The sequence below is a fragment of the Ambystoma mexicanum genome, chromosome 6q (assembly GCF_040938575.1).
Source record: "Ambystoma mexicanum isolate Mex_15411 chromosome 6q, UKY_AmexF1_1, whole genome shotgun sequence".
NCBI lineage: Eukaryota > Metazoa > Chordata > Amphibia > Caudata > Ambystomatidae > Ambystoma > Ambystoma mexicanum.
In genome coordinates, this window is record NC_090937.1 from 1,364,360,075 (window position 1) to 1,364,380,021 (window position 19,947).

Consider the following 19,947-nt stretch of genomic DNA (forward strand, 5'->3'; position numbering starts at 1 on the left):
ACATTTTTGTTGCCACCAAGAACATTCCTCTTCATCTCTTCCATCTGTGCCCAGATGCAATTTTCGCTGCCCGGTCCGTATCGTGCTATGTGCAACATAAATAAACTCAAACTCCTGTTCCTTTATAATCTGCCTTGGGTTAACTAAAGAAGAAAGCACTCATGGCCTATTTGCTACATGTATGTCAAAGATTATGTTCCTCTTTTGTTGTGACAAATGGTGGCAGGGGGTGGGATGAAGAGGACGTGCTGGACACAGTTTGAACTGCAAACTCATCCCCGGCATGCATTTTTGAGGGTCTAGTGGAAGCAGAACCCCAGTAGCCAACGCACTTGTTAATCTGTCTCAAGGGAAGACTGGAGCAGTGGATTTCTCGAGCCAGATTCCTTTACAGGGGACCAACACAAAGCCAAGACCCCTTCCGGCCCGTTCTTCCTTTCCCCTGCAGACAAGTAATTGAGTGGGGAAGAAGGACTGCAGATTTTAAGGGCTCAAGTCCATTGGATATAGCGGCAGTGAGTATTGTCCTCAGTGAAAGAAAAAAAGAAGATTAGGGGCAGTCCTGTTCAGTCTCTGACAATTTCCTGGGATGTAACTTTCATTACCCAGGCCTTGGAAAGACACTTGGGCATTTACGTTTCACTCTCCAGTTCGAGACAGAGGCAGGGAAACTGTACTAGTGAACTTGGACGAAGAAACGGGATGATCTTTTTTAATCTAAAGCTGTTAAAGAGAGGAAGTTCCATTTGTAATTTAGCTTTAGAAAACTAGTGAATCCGTGGAAGAATCGCAGTGATGTGCTTGTGGATCTGGAAACAGTTGTCAACCCAGTACAGACTGCCCACATCCTTCCCACCAACGTACAGAGATATTTAGCTGGGGAAGACCCAAACTAATTTTTTACGAATTTCGATGGGGTGGTAGAGTGAGTGTGGGGCTCAAGAATTCTGGGACCATACAGTGCAGCCTTATTAATGGGTGACCTACAGGCTGCTTACCAGTTAGGGATCCTGGATGCAAGGGAATTGCAGGTGGGCCATGATGCTGAATTTCATCACCGAACCTATTGGGCCACCAGTATTTATCCTCTGACATCCTGGCAAGGGTTGTACACAATAAAGGACATGCTAAACAAATGGCTAGAGGGGCAGACTTTAGAGTTTGCAAGATATGCTAGCATTCGTCCTGCTCACAAACCCTTTGCTTCCATACCTCCAGCCGACCTTAAGGCAATGATGCATGCCATCTCTGGAAGAGGCGATATAGACTGCTAGCAGTCACCAGAGGGTCTACCTTTGCAGACCTTAGTTGCAGGTGCTCGCTATCTTAAGTCACCAGCTAGCGGAGCAAAAATAGAAAGCAGACTTAAGCTATGGTGATGGCACAGTGACCCTGTTCAGGTCGAAATCTAGGTCCCTGGCCCTGCAGCAAACTAGTTCCCTTTCAACAACCTGGGGAGGGGAAAGTTAAGTTCTGGAAGCATATCCCCATCATTGTGGACCAAGCTCCAGCTCAAACAGCTAGTGAAGCTTGCTGATCTGCATGATGTTAAGAACCTCATGCCCCACTCTATCTGCAATGCTCTCTTCCTAAATACTCGCCTTCCTTAGCCCTTCGCTCATCTTCCTTCAACTCTCCGCGGGTGAGCTGCTTCTCCAAGCAGAGACTTGGAGGGAGATCTTTATCCTCTGCAGGTGCCTCCCTCTGGAACAGCCTCCCTGCCTCTTTCTGTCTTGAGCTGGATCTCCTTAAATTCTGGAAACTCCTCAAAACTTTTCTCTTCCCCTCCTCCTTCTCTCTCCCCCTCCCCTGCTAACCACCTCTTTCTGCTCTCTCTCCACTACTTCTGCTGAGTTTCGCTGATTGGCTGCCTGGTATACCTTCGGAGCCTCACAGGTCCCAAGCTTTCCTCGCCAGTCTCCTGCACTTGCCTCTGGGCCTTGCACTGCTGCAGCACTACCGTACTTTCGGTTACGACACATGAGAGTGGTATCTCTCTGCACTTAACCCATGTTCAGAGGGAACTGGGCACACTTGTCCCTTTTGCCTCCCACACACACTTTCTTCTCTGTTCACTTGCATAATCTGAATGTACCATGCCTAGTAAGATTGTTTGTCTTGTCTTCCCTATGTCTTCCTTATGTTATGTTAAATACATTTCTAAAGCGCGTGTTCACCCGGCGTATCTTGGTGCTGGGGTAGGCAGAAGGGTGCAGCAACAAAAGGACTAAAAGAGATGGGTCTTAAGATCACAGCGAAAGATCAGATAGTTATCGATGGAACAGGGATGCAGAGGCGGGCTGTTCCATGTTATTGCGCCATCACGGAAAAAGCAATGCCCCCACCCGGTACAGTCTGACTTGAGGAACAGCGATCAATAAGGCCGACTGAGAGCGCAAAGGTCGGGATGGCACATAACAGGAGAATTTTTCATGTATCTATTCAGCTCATTGATTGTAAAAAGCGCGATGTACCAGGCACATAGATTTAAAAAGAATGCGCTTCCCTTCCCATGCATGGTTGTGCTTTAAAACACTTGTGTATAATCGCATAGTAAATAATCAATCCATCATTTGACTAGCCACAAAGCAAACCCTTTTTTGCATGTCAAGCTAGCAGACATCATGGATATAAATTAATCTTTAAACAGTGCTTCATTCTATTACTCGGTGTAATTGTCTTGGTAACAGACACAGATTGCTAACAAAGGAAATGTTTTTCAACAGTAATTGAGAGGCCTTTGTCTAGGTGCCTTTTTTCTCTGTATGTTGTTCCTGCTCTACACAGCTTTGAATGTGAGCAAGTCCCTTGAAAACGGCTCAAAATGGGAAGGGGAGTTGCTGTAGCCCGTTAATCAAAATGCTGCCCATTAGCACCAAGTGCCAGACACTATGACCCGTGTGAAATCCTTGCTGCGCAGGATTCCTGTTGAATGAGCAACCGGGACACTTTCTACCGCCCTGAGAGCCTTCATGAGGAGTCAAGTGCTGGGGGAAAAGGTCCCAGGCTGCTCAGAAATGTTTTGTTGTGTGACATTGTCGAGCCTTGTATATGATTTTGGGGGGGTGGCAACTAACCCCCACCCACCCCCATCGGAACACTACTGGCTGTCTGGTGGTTCCCCCACTGTAAAATGGAGTCCACACATCATGCACCTGTGTTTCCATTTCTGCATTTCAAATGCTACGCAATATAGGGAACCAATATACCCGTGTTGATCTGGTCTGTGAATGCAATGGCAGTGCAGATTGCCAGTCTATCCTTATGGTAAACCTCTAGGCTCTATCCAGCCTTTACTGACTGTTCCAGCACTTGAGTGGGAGAGATGCAGGTTCATGGGGTTTACTGATGCCAGCATTCTCAATGTCAGAGTACCCACCAAGGACAAGAATCAAATGTGGTTTTACCCCCCACCCTGCTTTTATGTATGCATTTAAAGTACTAGTTCAGGAAACAACCTTTCGGTTCCACATTAAACAATCGTACATTTACATTATGTCAATTTTACCGGATTGCGTCAGGGATATGTGCTAGCTCTGATTTTATGTAACTTATATATTTCAGACCGGCCCCATGTGTATTCTGTAGCCTCTCCGTTTCCATCTTGAGTGGGGACTATGGAAGTGGGCTGGCTAGCCTACGCAGACAATCTAATTATGGATGACAAAGAGCCTGTGAAGCCGACCGTGGCTCCAGCCACACTCACTCCACACAAGTCTTGGTACACTCCCGCATCTTGGATCCACACTGTGGACGGACGGGATCGCGGATACAAGTGGTATAGACGCCCGACAATAGACAAGGGACACAGTTGAACACTAGCAGGCTCTCCCTGCAAGCGTCCCACGGTCCCTATAGCAACGGCTCCAGTCACAGGAAGCAAACTTGGCCCCCTACGCCATGACGCGACGCGACGTGACATGGCTCCAATAGACACAGCGTGCACTGAACGTGGTTACTATGACTATGGGCCAGTAGTGAGGAAGTGCAAAGGCTCCCATACAGGAGTGTGAAAAAGGCGAATGGACATTTCTTCCCGCAGCACCCTATTTCTGCAAGGTAAGTTGCCAGAAGCAACCAGGCAGAGCAGACGGCTCGCAACCGTTTACCGACACTAATGTCCAGCAGATTTAGCTTGCAAAACTACACCAACACGTAAGACTAGATGGCGGATTCATGTTATGTTTCCACCACAGTACGTGGTCTAGTCATCCGTTTCTAGCATTTGGGCTTGTAGAGCTTTGATTTTCTCACCCACGGTAATGAGGTTCCAGCAAATCTTAGTTTCTGTTTTTTTCCTTTCAGGAATAGGACCCGCAATATTTCGGGCCTCACGCAGTTTTCCCATTTGGGCACCATAGCCGAAATACATAACACAAGAACTGGTAAGCTCCAGGGACCCACTGGACTTGGGTCACTACTTTTACACATTTAGACAGTATGTAGTCTGTACTATACAGGCTATAGAATATGGAATTAACATACTTAAGTGGTCTTAAGGTACGGCATTACACAAATTCCACCAACGGCAGCCGGGAAAGGGATGCATCATCACAAGTATTGCCATCCCTTACAGCTTCACCACTAATGGGATTTGAACAGACACAGCATCAGGTGAACAATTACATTGTCTCTATGAAAGTGCACTACAAGTTACTTGTTCCTGCTTTTAAGGTTGGACACTTACGACATACATTTTCCAAATTTTTTTGGATATAAATAGGGGCTACAACATCGGAAACACGCTTTATAGTGGGCAGCCAAGAAGATTATAGTGCACTTCTACTCTACCGTGAGGGTCTCCAGGGGCGGTTTATTCTTCACTACAGGCACGAGCCGGAACTTGGGACATAGTTCCCGGCAGACAGAAAGAATAGCCAGTAACCAGAGTTTTAAATTTAGTTTGTCTATGCTTAGTTTTCACAAGCAATTTCTATAAGAGGTCCACTCGCACTACTTTTATGTATTTCACACAGGGTCTTCCAATTTGACGCCCAAAGGAAGGCGGTATCAATAACCCCAGCATCCGCCGAAACGTGAAGATAGCAGGGAACCAATATTGACTATTTTGGACTCCCTGCAAGTTTCCCACAAGAGTTTATATTTATTGTTTCACGTTGGCAAAGATATCTTTCATAGTGAACAGAGAGTGTGTCAGCGGAAACAAAATTCAAGTTAAAGTGGTGACCGGCAATGGGTTGGGGAGAGAGGGGGCCCCCGAAATTCGGAATCACAGATCAGGCCATATAAACCAAACAATAATTGAAAAACATGAATATTTTATTTAAATTCCATTTGTTTAAAACATACATATTAAATTTTAAAATTTGTTACGAGCTCATCTCTAAATAGCAGCATATTGTAGAATAAAGTGCATAGTGAAACAAAGTGCCAATATAAAACCAGACTGAAAATTCAGTCATTATTAACTTCATGTTGCCAAGCTGTCTGAACCTCAAGTCGGCTGAAGAGGGTCACCCGGCTGGTGGTCAGAGGCTATGGCCGCATTTAACAATGTAGAGAAAACCCCAAAAATATATGGACAAGGCAATAGTAGTTCCTAATTAGAAAAAGGGGTGCCACACGAAAGATATCTTTCATTACAAAGAGCCTGACACAAGACTCATACAATTACAGGAACAGTAGGACAACCCTGTAAATCCTGGTACAACCACTAAGGACATTAATCTTATGTATGGTTATGTGTATGAATTAAATACAGAGTCAATGTCATGTTTAAAGCATTAATGATGTTTTCTTTAGGCACTCAGTCCATCAATGAATCATAATTGATGAGAGACTACTTCTTTGATCACTACCATAGAGAGAAATGAGAATTAATTAATTTGTACTTCATTTGTATTGTTTGTATGTTTGGTTTTCACCTACTTGATACGGTACACAGAATATTTCAAGTATTTGGTTTGTTTTAATTTGTTTCAATTTGATTTCTTTTGAAGTATAACATTATTTTTCTAATTACACGAAAAATTAAAATAATTTATTTTGAATTTCCATTGAGTGTTTTCTATTCCAGTGGTTAATGACATATACGCAAGAGTTATGTGAGTGGTTTCCAGTAGATGAATTGTCCACAAATTGCCGCAAATAAGGAGTTAGGACAAGGCAGAAATAAACCAGACATCCACAAGCAAGTGGAGAGTCATAACCCTGTTTTTTACTTTGAGATAAGGATAGGGGCACACGCATATTGATGAACTAATCTTCTTATGGATGCCAGACCGATCGGTTTGCAGAGAAGGCAAGAGCTAACGTTGGCTTACCTAGTAGAAAACAAGCTTTTAATAAAACAAATCTAGCATGCTTTGCTTTAATTTACCTACCAAAAATAAGAGTTTTTCATGGACTATTATTGGGCAACATATTCCACAAGTTTCTGCAATAATTTAACATGGTTACTTGCTTATAAAAAACATCTGACTGGTTAAGAACAGGTTGGACATCAACATTGAGGCCTTTACTTCACAGATGAGGGCGATTCAGCGTAGGAAGTGTTTTTATTCTTTGTTGCCTGACCCTGTCATTCAAATTTGCAAAGCTAAGTGTCTCCTTCAGTTTGAGTGGCTGTGAATGACTCCCACCCACAATTGATTAGGAAATGCTAGGTGTGAAGAAAGGTAAAATATGGCGCAATGTACTGAATCTACCCCCGCATCTACCGATAGAATTCCATTAGACTCAAAGTAGGCCTTTATTCCTGGTGGTTCTACTATAAATGGCACAAAATACGTCTCTTCTAATTGACAACAAGGATGGTGGTAACCTGTTTACAAAAATTAAGGGAGTTGAGGAAGACTAAATCAAATTCGTCCCTGAGTGTTTTCTTACTGATAGTGAGCAATAATTAAGAGATTAATTGGACATCAGAACTGGTCCTGCCCACTGTAATGAATAGATAAATTTGTCAATGACATTTGTGATGTCATCTTTGATGTCCTGGGTTTTAGTCTTAGCAGTGCACGGTGGTGGTGCGAGTTATGGTTGCTTAGCTTACCATAACTGGCGAATTTCAGGGGTTTTCGGTTTTACTTGGAACCATAACGTCCCTTTAACTACATTTTTTTACTGAATTTCATAGGTTTTTAGTAGCGCAACTTAACCATAACGTCTACGAACATCTGACTTCATTGCAGACCTTTCCAGAGAGGGCCACATGACCATATGCTGGCGCGCAGCATGGTGACGTGTCCGAGAACCCGTACGCACTTCACAATAAGATCTGTGCTTCGTGGATAGTTTGGAACTGCATTTTCTACTGATCTAGGTACTTTCAACTTCAAAATTTCCCTTGCACAGCTCCAACACCTATTCCTACTCCTCCATTAACAATCTAGTACACCGTACATACTTTTAGCAAAACTGCTATTTATCTTAAAATGGCGGGGCGTGGCTTGGAGCCGATGGCGTGCAGTGGCTGATCTGCCGTGCTCCGGCCGAGACGCCGTTTCCTGATCCTTTTTCTCCGGTACACGAGAAGCTGCAGCCAGTTGAAAAGCACGCGACGGTGGGAGAAGCGGTCCCCGTCAAGATTTACCCGAGGGTTTGGATTATCGGACCCCCTGGAGGGAAGAGGAGGCTCCGGAACGTACCCCCTCCCCCGCTGTGCTTGGATCCAAAATGGCGCCCTGCGCGGCTTAGCGGAGCCCCTGAGCGGAGGACCTCCACCAGCGCGCTTTGGGATTTAGCGCTGAGGGGTGAGGTGAAGAGGCAACGCTCGTCTGAGTGGAACCCCGTGCGACACCAGATCGGAACCGGCACCAGACTCCCGGGCTCCTGACTTACTCCTCCTTCGCCATGTGAGCGCCGCCCCAGCTGGTCCTACGCGCGCACCGTGCACAACACATGGGAGCTCCCACATCGCTGGAGCCCCGCTCCACTGCTGCACGACCTGTATCCCGCGGACGGGGGTGCATGAGGGGACACACGGCGACAACACCAGCCATCTGATCGCCACGCAGCCACCTCCCGGAAGCAGAGACAACGGAGGAGCTGCTGCCAAGGCACTTCGATCCTCTGGCTGACCCAGGGGACATGATCCTGGTCGAAGCAGTCAGAGGTCCCACGGAAGGCTCCGAAGGCTGAAGCCTAAAGCTTAAGGTGCTTGAGACCACACAATACCCACGAGTGGGGCCCCTGTCACCGCTGCCCCCTGTGGCCGCCTGCATTTGGTTCCTTAGCTGGACTGTCTTGGGCACATAATTAGTCCCTCACGTTAGGGGGTGACGATTCCCATCCCCTGGCCTCGATTCACCCCTGAAGCCCCGTGTGTCCAGACATCAACACACCCGGGGCCAGAGGGTGGGGTATAGGGGCCGCAGTGGCGGCGGTGGCTTTGGTCTGAATTTGGTGGGCCTGGAAGACCACACACCACTAGTGCAGCACCCCAGATTATTCCCAACCAGAGGCTACGAACTCTCTGGGCATAGTCAACTTGGGTTCCTCATTTCAAGCCTTATAAACGAGGGGCCCCAACTTTCACCCTGACGGCACCCCAGCAACTGAGCCCCAGGTCAGCAGCAACTGTTATCCCAAGATGGCCGCCAAAAACAAAGCTAGAGCTGCCACCGTGGACTCCTTTGTCTCAGCCAAGGCAAAGACCCCCACCCAAGCCAGAACTAGCTCCTCCGAAATCACCCGGCCAAACGAAGGGGAAGCCAATGATAACCACTCTCAAATATTGGATGCTATTGCCTCATTGAGAACCCATATAGACTCCAAAATCGACGAGTTTAAAATTGACCTACAACTCATTCGCCAAGATGCCCGCAACTTAGTGGAGAGGGTGACGATCATTGAGAATTCCACAGAGGAAACGTCCGGGGCCACCTCAGCCCTGCAGACCGAAGTCTCAGATCTAAAGAGGAAGGTCGCCTTCCTAGAAGAAAGGGCGGAGGAGGCCGAAGGCCGGGCCAGACGGGGGAACATCAGGATTCTGGGTATCCCGGAGGGAAACGAGGGCTCGAGCACCACATCTTATGTCGAAACCCTCCTGCTACAGGAGATTGGGGCCGGAAAGCTGACTCAAGGCTTTGCGGTCGAAAGGGCCCATAGATCCCTCCAGAAACGCCCTCCCCCCGGCTCGCATCCACGAGGATAGAGAAACTATTCTAAGACACTCCAGGGAAACAGGTCCTATTGAAAGGCGGGACGCTAAAATCACTATATACACCGACTACACTCAGAGTGCAGAGGGAGAGGAATTCATTTGTCCCGATCAAAGCAAGGCTTCGTCAACTGAACCTCAAATACAGGTTGCTTTACCCCTCGCGCCTAAGAGTCCTCCATAATGGGCGAACGATATTTCTCGATAACCCAGAGGCGGCCAACATGTGGCTCGAAGACAATAACCTCGCTGACGGCAAGGATGCCCCTCGGAAAGTAGACTAAACCCTTGAGCCCTTTTACACCGCCTACATGCGGCCATAAAGAGCACACGAATCGCTAACAACCGGACTCCAGAAGGTAATCCAATCAACAGTTTGACGTAAGGAAACGGCCCTCGTTCGGCCCTGCCTCCTCACACCAACCCTACCCCCAGCGAAAAACCCAATTGGGCCAGTTCCTCACCCGACCCAGCTCGCGCCCGATTCCCGGATGGGTTCAGACGGCTCGAGAGCGCCTGAGCACCGCGACAGTGTTGTAGTCGCTGGGCGCAGCAGTTTGAGTTATGTTACTAGTTCTATTAGTTTCACAGTCTTCGTTTCACTAATGTTGAAAAAATACGAGATGGTGGCAAGATATGACCCAAGAGTTCATGTACCAGGGGCCTCCCGCCTGCAGCGCGCTATCCGTGGATCGACGTCGCACCAGGCCAAAGGGTTGGAACCCCATGCTGAAACCGAAACACTGACCCGATGGTCAACTCATCGTGATGACATGGAACGTGAGGGTAATGGGCTCGTACCTCAGAAGGAATCGCATACAGTCCTACCTCAGGAGGAAGAAAGTTTCGATCGCAATATTACAGGAGACCCATCTCACGGAGGACGCCATGTCCAAACTAGCAGACCGATGGGAAGGGACTATGAGAGGGTCCCCATACTCCAAATACGCGAGAGGTGTACTAATATGGGTAAACCCGAATGTGCCCTTCCAGCTACAAGGGTGGGAATCCGACAAGGAAGGAAGATACGTAACAATGTGGGGCACCATAGAACAGACCCCGATTTGCCTCACTAACACATACTTTCCACAGCATGGAATCCCGTCATACCTAAGCGCGTGGAGCGCTAAGTTGGCACACCATCGAGGTCGAACCTTCATATGGGGAGGAGACTTCAACTGCGTCATGGACACAAGTATGAACAGATCACTCCCTCCTCCCCAACCAAGCAATCCCGCAACTCGCACCCTGACGGAAACACTCGACCAACTTAACCTGGTGGACATCTGGAGGGCACAGCACCCAGCTGCCAGAATCTACTCACACTACTCAGCCCCACACAGCGTCCACACAAGAATCGATTATTTGTTTGTTGATAAGGAACAGATACCATTGGCAACAGCCACAGAGTATTTGGGGAGATCTATCTCCGACCATTCCCCGTTGATCATGCAATGGCAACTAAGGGGACCCAAACCCCCGATCCCCATGTGGAGGATGCCCACCACGGCATTAGAAGACCCAGAGTTCAGAGAGGACCTCGCCGAAAGATTAGAGGAATACGTCAAAATCAACAAGGGATCGGTGTCCACCTGGAACACATTGTGGGAAGCCATGAAGGTGGTTACCAGGGGAGAAATCATATCAAGAGCTGGTGGCACCTGCAGACAACTAAAGTCGACTCTTGAAGCCCAAGAGTCAGAGATCACACACCTGGAGTCCACCCCTGACATCTCCCTAGAGATCGAGAAGAAGCTGAAAACAGCCCGTGAAAAATGTCAGGAATCATGGGATAGATTGGAGAAATTTGACTTTGCAACATACACCACCAGATCCCACAAAGAGTCGGACAAACCGGGTAGATTGCTAGCTTGGCTCTGTAAGCGAGAACACCCCAAGCACCTACCAACGGAGATAAGGGATGAAGAAGGAGTATCCCACAAGATGCAAATGGGGATCAATGAAGCATTCGCCAAATTCTACTCTAAATTGTATGCCCATGAAGCCCAGTTACCCACCGCAGAATTAATAGAAACACTGGAGGAGATAGGCCTCCTCCAAATTTCCAGTGAGCAGAGAGACGAGCTGGAGTTGGAGATCACTCCTGAAGATATGAGAGTGGCCATCAGGTCGCTCGCTAACGGCAAGGCCCCCGGCAGTGACGGCCTTCCGCCTGAGTTTTATAAAGCGTACAAATCCATTCTCACCCCCATCCTGCATGAAGTTTATCGGGAAGCCTACACAAATGGTATCCTGCCCAACACTATGAGACTATAATCATCCCCATGCTTAAGCCGCACAAGTCACCCACCGATTGTGATTCTTATCGACCTTTGGCCATGCTAAATTATGACAGTAAGATTCTCACCTCTATACTGGCCAACAGACTTGCTAGAGTGGTAGGAACCATAATCCATGAAGACCAAAATGGATTCGTCCCAGGACGCAACACCACAGCTAATCTGAGGAGGCTTCAACACATCATGGCCGAAACCCACGACCATGAGGAAGACCTGGCGATACTGTCACTTGACGCCATCAAGGCCTTCGACTCCATCTACTGGGAGTGGCTTGTGGAGGTTTTGAGGCGCTTCGGTTTTGGAAAGGGCTTCATTAGATGGATCCAGGTACTTCATAACTCTCCAATGGCCAGGATTAAGACGGGCAGAATTGTCTCGGAATCCTGGGAAATACAAAGGGGTACGAGACAGGGGTGCCCACTCTCACCCATGTTGTATATACTGGGTCTGGAGCCGATAGCCATATATTTCCGTCAATAGTTCTTCGATGCTGGCATTAAGGTGGGCAATGTCTACAATATAATATTATATGCGGACGACGTACTTCTATACTTGAGGAACCCTGAGGTCAATGCACCAACAGTACTGGGGGTACTCGACAATTATGCAAAATACTCAGGAATACAATTCAGCAGACACAAATCCTCTGCATTCCCCCTAGCCAGACTACGGGCCATTGCAGAAAACGACCTCCCGCCCACTGGGATAAAGTGGCAACTCGACAAGTTCCGGTACTTAGGAATCAATTTGGGCCACACTCCGCAGCTCACGCATGAGCATAACACTGAAGTTGCAATTACCAGCCTTCGGCGATCTATACAATTCGGGTCCAAACTACCACTGTCAATGGTGGGTAGAGCGGCGATTGCTAAGATGATAATTCTCCCCCGATTCCTGTACTTCTTTGGGAACATTTGCCACTACGTTCGCCCGCCCTTCTCCAAGACACTAGAGCCCATTATTAAGGTCTTCTTGTGGGGTCCCCGTAGGCACAAACTGACATTGGCCACGTTAACTCTCCCACATAAAGAAAGAGGAATAAAACTCCCAGATCTCCAGCTCTACTATCTGGCTGCCCAGCTCAGTCACATCACGAAGTGGCTGTCAGACGAACCATCGGCCGAATTGGGACTACTGAGGCAGTCTCCCATCAACTTAATCCCCAAGGAAACTCTATGGCACCCTCTTCGGCAACCCTCAGAAACCCCGCTGGTTAAGCTCGGCAGGCAGGTAGGGGCCAGGACCTGCTACATAAGGCAGGTGAAACATCCGTACTCTCCAGATAACCCCATAATGGTGGATGTGTGCAAAACGGAGGCGGAACTCCCCACTGCAAGGAGGTGGGAGGAAGCTGGCATATACACATGAGGTGACCTGTTCACAGAAGGGGAATTTAGGGACTTCGAGTCGCTACAAGACAATGAAGGACTATCCAAGGGCCAGTTTCTCTGGTACCATAGGCTCAAACAGATCGCCAAGAAGCAGTGGAACAGCTGGCCAGAAGAACCCACCCCAGACCCGCTGCTACAGGAAATGCACGACCTTTCGGACGGATGGAGACCGATTTCCAGGCTTTACAACAAGCTTATCGACAAACCTAATCCCAAAGGACAGGCACTGAAGCCGAGATGGGAAGCAGATCTTGAATCCCCACTTACTGACAAGGAATGGGAAAGAGCATTAATATACCCCAAGAAAGTGTCGCGGAACTCCAGATTTGGACAAATACAGATGAATGTCCTTTACCGGACATATGACTCCCCACAGGGTTGCTTCATTCAACAAGGTCTCCCCGGCATGCCCATGGTGCGGGAACGATAAGGCGGACATGATCCACATGTTCTGGACCTGCCCTAAAGTGATGTCACTCTGGTCCAAAGCTAAACAATCCTGCATAGAAGCCGGAATGGAAAGGTACGACTGGACACCCGGTGAATGCCTACTAGGAACATACCTTAGACCAAGCAAACTCAAACATGTGGTGAAACTGATGGACATCTCATGCATATTGGTTAAAAGAACTATAGCGATGGCCTGGAAGACTCCAACAGGCCCCAGGCATGAACGATGGTTGAACGAAATGGCGAGATGGACGACTGCTGAAACCAGGACCTGGCAAGACGGAACCATAACCAGTGGGGATGTCGCAAGCGGCACTCTGGACTCCTGGAAGGCCCTTCTGAGTGATGGGCGCTTCAACGCAGACTATAAGCCTCCCTGAAGAACTATAGCATCCTGCAGAAACTGATTCCTAACACCAACACAGAGAAAATGTTAACCAAAACTGTCCCCCCTCACTTCCTGAGATACTAGAACTTTATTTTAATTTGTCATCTCGTACCCTATACGCAATACCACATGAAGACTGTTGTTTTTGTTGTTTCCTTTGTTTTCTTATTTCAGTTGCAAGTTTGTATTGTTTCGTTCTTATTTCAAAACCAATAAAATACTTAAAAAAAAAAAAACAATTATCTTAAAATGGCATCAGTTAAGGCCATCCCTTCTCCCCAAGAGACACCACCACTGCTGTAATCAAGGAGCATAACAAACACTGCCCCTACCTTACAAATAACACACGCGCAACATTTTCCCCTGTCCACCTGCCCCTCCATATTAGTGTTTGGTCCCTCTTCCCTCATTTCCCTCCCCACCTTTCCTTCTTAGCTCTCCTGCCAAAAAAAATACATCCAAAAACAACAAAAGAAATGGTCCTTTACAAACCAGCTTTCACAGTTAAAAAATAGAACTAAAAGAAAATGTATAGACTCCATCTACTTTATATTTCTCTGTAAAGTACATAGACTCAATAAGATTTTCCAACATTTCCATTGCATTTTCTGTTATACTAATGGCAATATTGGGACGTTCATCCTCCATTCCAGGGACTGGAACGGTGGATACCGACCCAGCAGCCCAAATTATCAGCCCAAGCGAAGCGAGGGTGGATAACTAGGTCTCTGGACCATTATCCCCCCATTCCAGCCCTTGAAATGGAGGATGAAGATCATTAGCAGCCTAGGTTCCCAAAGCGGGAACCTGTGGTACAAAAAAGAGGATTTTTCGTCCTACACCGGGACGCCTTTGGAGTCCCGGTTTAGGAAGGAAAATCCTTTCCCAAGATGGCCACCATGTAAAGGGAAGGCAGGGGTTCCATACAGGGCCCGTCTTCGCTTTCCATGGCAGCCTGCAGAAGGCAAAAAGAACACCCTATGACCATATTACCATGAGAACATTTATCTTCCCTTTCAAATCTTTCCTAATTTCGAAAAACTTTTCCAAAAAGCCAGTCCCAGGTGGACATGGCCACTTTAATCCTAAATTTTGTCCCTTCTGGTCATTGCTAGTAGCCAAACTGTCCGGATCATGACCTTATTCCATGACCTGGACATTCTGGCCACTGCCCATGGCCACAGGCTACACCTCAGTCGCTAAAGCTATACCGCTATTTTTTTTTAACTACATAATGCCACTTGTCAAATAAGAAAACACTGCCACGTTTGCAAAACCATGCTTGTAGATCCTTGCCAATGCACCTTACGCAAGTTTGCTGGAAAGCCACCCACGTTTTATTTTTGCAAAAGTGTCAAATGAATGCACATACAATCGTCATATAAGCTACCCCCCTCTGCACAAAATCCCCCCAAATTGTATAAACTCATTCGAAATCAGGTTAGAAATATCCCATCCTCGTCACCCCTCACCTCCCCAGAGATTATTTCATAAACTTAACAAGTGCAATGCTCAGAATATATTATTGTCCCGAGGGTTCTGGCATGCATTTTTATACATACGTTGATCTATCACAAACATTTCCAATTCACCTTACCTCACTTTTCCTCTTTTATAAACATATGAAATCTGGCAGCAGGACGTGGCCATCTTGTGCTAATCTTATCCATTGCTACATCGGCCTAAAGTAAACTGCCCTGATGTCACAAAATCATATGCCCCGCCCCTGAGCCTCACATCACCAAACCTAGTGATAGTCTCCACCTTTCTCATTGACGTTCCTCGTCAGCGTAGCCAAACGCGCCCATAATCACCTAGGTGACGTGACGCAGAACCCGAAAATCAACACACATCGACTCACAACACAGCACGTCACAATTCAGAATATTAAACCTTACTTTAAAAGGAAACAACACTACTGTACAATTTGTAAAGTACTTTTATTTCACAATAAACGCTCCGAGAACATCTGTCTATTGCCATATTCAATCAAATTGCAAATTTGTTTCTTCGCTCGCGTTCCAAAATGTTTATCGTGAGGCACGCATCGTTCGTTTTGCCTACACAAGGTGTTCGTTTTCGGTAAAAGAAGCGCCTGGGTCGCTGTGATGCTGGAAATGCATCAGAGGGACAGGGCCTCTGTATCCTTGTCCTTTACTGCCTTTTTATTGTGTGTTCTGTCGTGTTTTCCGTGCAGGAGTTCATGTGGGACTCCTGGCGGTGCAGCTCTCTCTTTTGGTTTGGTGAACAGACCCATGGGATACCCTTACGGCACCCATGGGTGGGTGTACAACCCTGTGCCCCTAGTGTATGTTTTTGGGCACCTGTGGGTGGCCCGCAGAGCAGGGTATGGGCTGGGGGCAGCTCCATGCTGGATTTGACAGGTGCTCTGAGTAGCCTCCATTTTGGGATACCCAGGCCCTGCCACTGGGATCAGTTGATTCCTGATAGAAAACAAGACGGCCCCTGTGGCCTCTTGCTTTCTATTGCCGGTTACCTTGTATTCCCAAAGTCCTGGGAAGCCCTGACTCTGTCCCTTCCCCCTGACTGGCTGTTGGGTGGAAGTTCCATATATGGTGTTGTTGTGAAGTCCAGTCCAGACTGGCTGGAGCCTTCCCAGTGACTGTATGTTGTGGGTACACCCTGTGGGTGGGACCTGGGTGAATGGAGTGTGTGACCAATATGCACTTCTTGTTGTGGCTGTCTGGTTTCTGGTATGAGAGACAAAGACTGAGACAGCCCTGCCCGAAAACTGGCCTGAATGCAGTGTGTAGTGTTGAATGGCTGGGTACTTGCCCCAATCCACATTCCTTGTTGTGAGTGTCTGAAAGGGAGGCGGATGGCATAAATGCACTGTGTGCCTGATTGGCTGGCTGACTGCATGAATGCCCTTCTGTATGATTGGCTGCTGCGTGTGACCCAGCAGTGTGGATGAGAGACAGGATAGTATATCTGGGGACCTCACACCCCTGGAAATTGTTCAGAAGCTGTGTCTACACTTGAAGAGTAACTTGAACTGCTGATCCTTGATGCCCAGCTGGAAGAAGAAGACTTGCTGTTGCATTTGCTCCGACCTGATCTGAAATCTGCCGAATTCGTCGAAGACTGATCCGAGAGAGGACCTGGTAAGGCGCCCTCTTCCTGTGCTCCGAGGGACCATCGAGCACTGCTAACCTTTGCCGAAGCTCCCTGGAAGTCAGACCCTCGAAAGGCTGCCGACCCGAGTTGGGACTGCTGAGGAGACCGAAGCAAAGCACCCGGACTTCGCCGCTGCCGAAGTCTATTGCCGTCGACCGCGTTCACAGGTTTGTGTAACCGCTGGAGGCCCGTCGAAGTTGTGTTGCCCAGCCGTGTGGACCACTTGACGCCGTGCCGCCGACGACCGGAGCCGCCCGCTCCGTTGCCTAAGAACATTTGAATCGAAGGACTCCCTTTTCTGCAACGTCGACGGCTTTGTCCCGCCAGAGGAAGTCGAGGACGACCAACGCGCTGAGGAGAATCTGCCGGTGGGTTTCCCGCCACCTGAAGGCCACAAAGACTTCGATGACTAAACACCCTTGCTGGGCCACAGTTCTTCTGAAGCTCTTTGCGGTCCTGAACAATCAATCGCTGAGGTGCCCCGCACACCTCATCTTCGGAGGACGTCGCTGACGAGCACCGCCTGGATCGACGTCGCGGTCTCGGCACCCTCGAACTTCTCATCGACGCCAAGTTCACCTTCTTCGACGCCTCTCGATGATCCGTGGCTCCTGCTTTAAAGGGAGTCACTCAAGTAGGATCCGTCGACGCTTCTTCGAAGAACTCTACTCCACCAGGTGCATTGGGGGGGGGGGGTAAAAACATTATAGGAGAGAACAAGACTATCGAGCCATATATGGACTGGGCTTGTGCTATATATCTTTATTTTACAGGTTGCCCAGGTGGGGGGATCTCCACACAGAACTGTGTCTAGTGGTAGGGGCCAGAAATCTGCCTATTGTTTCAACCATCTTGCGTTCTTCTTCCTATCTCTATTGCTGGTGTCCTTGTTATTGATCTGTGACATTCTAACAGTATAGTTGATGCACTTTAATGAGATCTGATAATATTAGTGGTACCACTTTAGAATTGTACCAGCCTGCATCACCTCCTGAGAAGCTAGGCCTTGCTCATCCATTGCTACCTTATAGAGAATCTTGGCTGGGGTCCTCTGTGCCACTCCTCTACCATAAAGAAAGCAGAAGTACAGACACCCCCCACCGGTATCTTTACAATGGTGGCAGCGGTGGGATGCTTATGGTTTTAAGAATGCGTATAACCGTGCCACTTACAAAATATCTGCACTTTATTAAATTAAGGTTTAGTTGTGTACAAAATAACTGCATTACAAGCAATGGAGTCTATTGCAAATCGTAAATTGACCAGGATGAGCTTTGAGGCTCTCCAGAGTGCTTATGAAGCCAGGGAGCTAGACTTTGTGGATAAGTCTAGGGCTGAGCTGATAGCTGCTCTGGTGGACTACCAGACTGATGGTGAAACTCTTGATGAGTGGGGGAATGTAACCAATGAGGACTCTGCCCCTTGGGGTTCTACTGAATCTGTTTGTTTATGGGAATGCCACCATTCCTGCTGCCTCTGTTCCGAACCCCAGTACTGCTCTTCAGGGGGAAGCCCTGAAGATTGAACTTTTTAAAATTGGAGCTACAACGGGAACAGTTAGCCTTTCAATACAAAAAGTTGGCAACCGAAGCTGAGTTGAAGAAAGAGGAGTTGGCACAGCAAGTTATAGTCAAAGATAGGGACACTGAGCACCAAAGAATCCAGCTAGAGAAAGCTAGAGTGGAGACTTCAGCAGTTGAGAGTGGCAGGTCCCCAGTCACCAAGTTTATGAAGGATTTGGTTGGTGTGTTTGTGGAGGGTTCTGATATCCTCCAATGGATTGAAGCATTTGAAATGGCTTGTGCAATTCATGATGTTGACAAAAGAGATTGGGCTAAGTTTTTAAGTAGAGTTCCTCAAACTGGGTATGACTGTATTCTGAAGCTGAGTGTGGAAGACGGGTCAGTACGAGTGTATGAAGTCTACTTTAATTGCCAAGTTTGGCAAGACACCTACCCAATACCTTAAAAGGTTCAGGGATTTTAAGAAAAGAGAGAATTGTGTCTTGGGTTGACTGGATGAGTGCTGCGCACATGAACATGATGGGGTGGATTGATGGTTACAAGGTGAAAACTTTTGTTGAATTGTCCCACCTGTTGTTTTTTGAGCATTTTTCTGAAGCCTGTTCACCGGAGATGCGTCAGTATGTTGCTGACCTGAACATTTTGGATCCCTTTAAGCTGGCTAGGCTGGCTGACAAGTGGCTCTCCCACCGGGTGTCCCCTAAGGACTCCAGTGGGAAGGACAAGGACAAAGAAAAGGGGGCCTCTCAGAAAGCTGAGGAGTCCCAAAAGCAGTCACAGTCGGGTAAACCTAAACCCTCCTCTCCTAAGACCCAAAAATCTAGTGGGGATAAGTCATCTGTGGGTTGGAATAAGACTAGTGGTCCACCTGCTGCAAAGCAGGCTCCCAGTGGTTCCAGTACCGTACCCCGCACTTCCGGCTCTTGTTGGGATTGTGGGGCTCTGGATCACAAGAGGGGTGACTCCAAGTGTAAAGGTAAGGCACTTGGAGTACAAGCTGTCAGCCTGACCTACCCTTACCCCATGTCTGAGGTGGAGGCCACTGTCCTCCCCTCCTCTACAGGGATCACATTTGGTGCTCCTGTAGAGATTTCCTTAGTGTCCCTTGGGGCCTGGGACCAGTACGCGGAAGTACTGGCGACTATCTCACAGAACAGCCGTAGCTTTTTGAGAAGTGTCCTCCTGAATGGCCAGCCTTCTACTGGTTTGAGAGACACTGGGGCAAGCATGACAGTGGTGGACAGGACCCTGCTCAAGCCAGAGGACTATGTAGGAGCTCCTCTGAGAACCACCAGGTTAGCTGGTGGGCCTCCCAAATTATCGCCTGTAGCCTTAGTCACACTCCTAATTGGAGACAAGACAGCAAAGCTTCCTGTCCTGGTTCAGGACAATGTCCCTGCTAACATTCTGTTAGGTAATGATCTAGTAGAGTTGGGGTTGATCTCGGATGGTCTTCCCATGACTGCTGCTGCAGTCACTAGGTCACAGGTGACCCAGGGTCTGGCTGTGAGTCAGGTACCCGAGCCAAAGGCGAGGCCTAAGGCAAGAAGAAGGAAGAACAAGAAGGCCACCTCTGTGGAGGGAGCTCCTTCTCTTCCTGCTGTTCCTACAGCCCCCATTGGGACCCATGCTC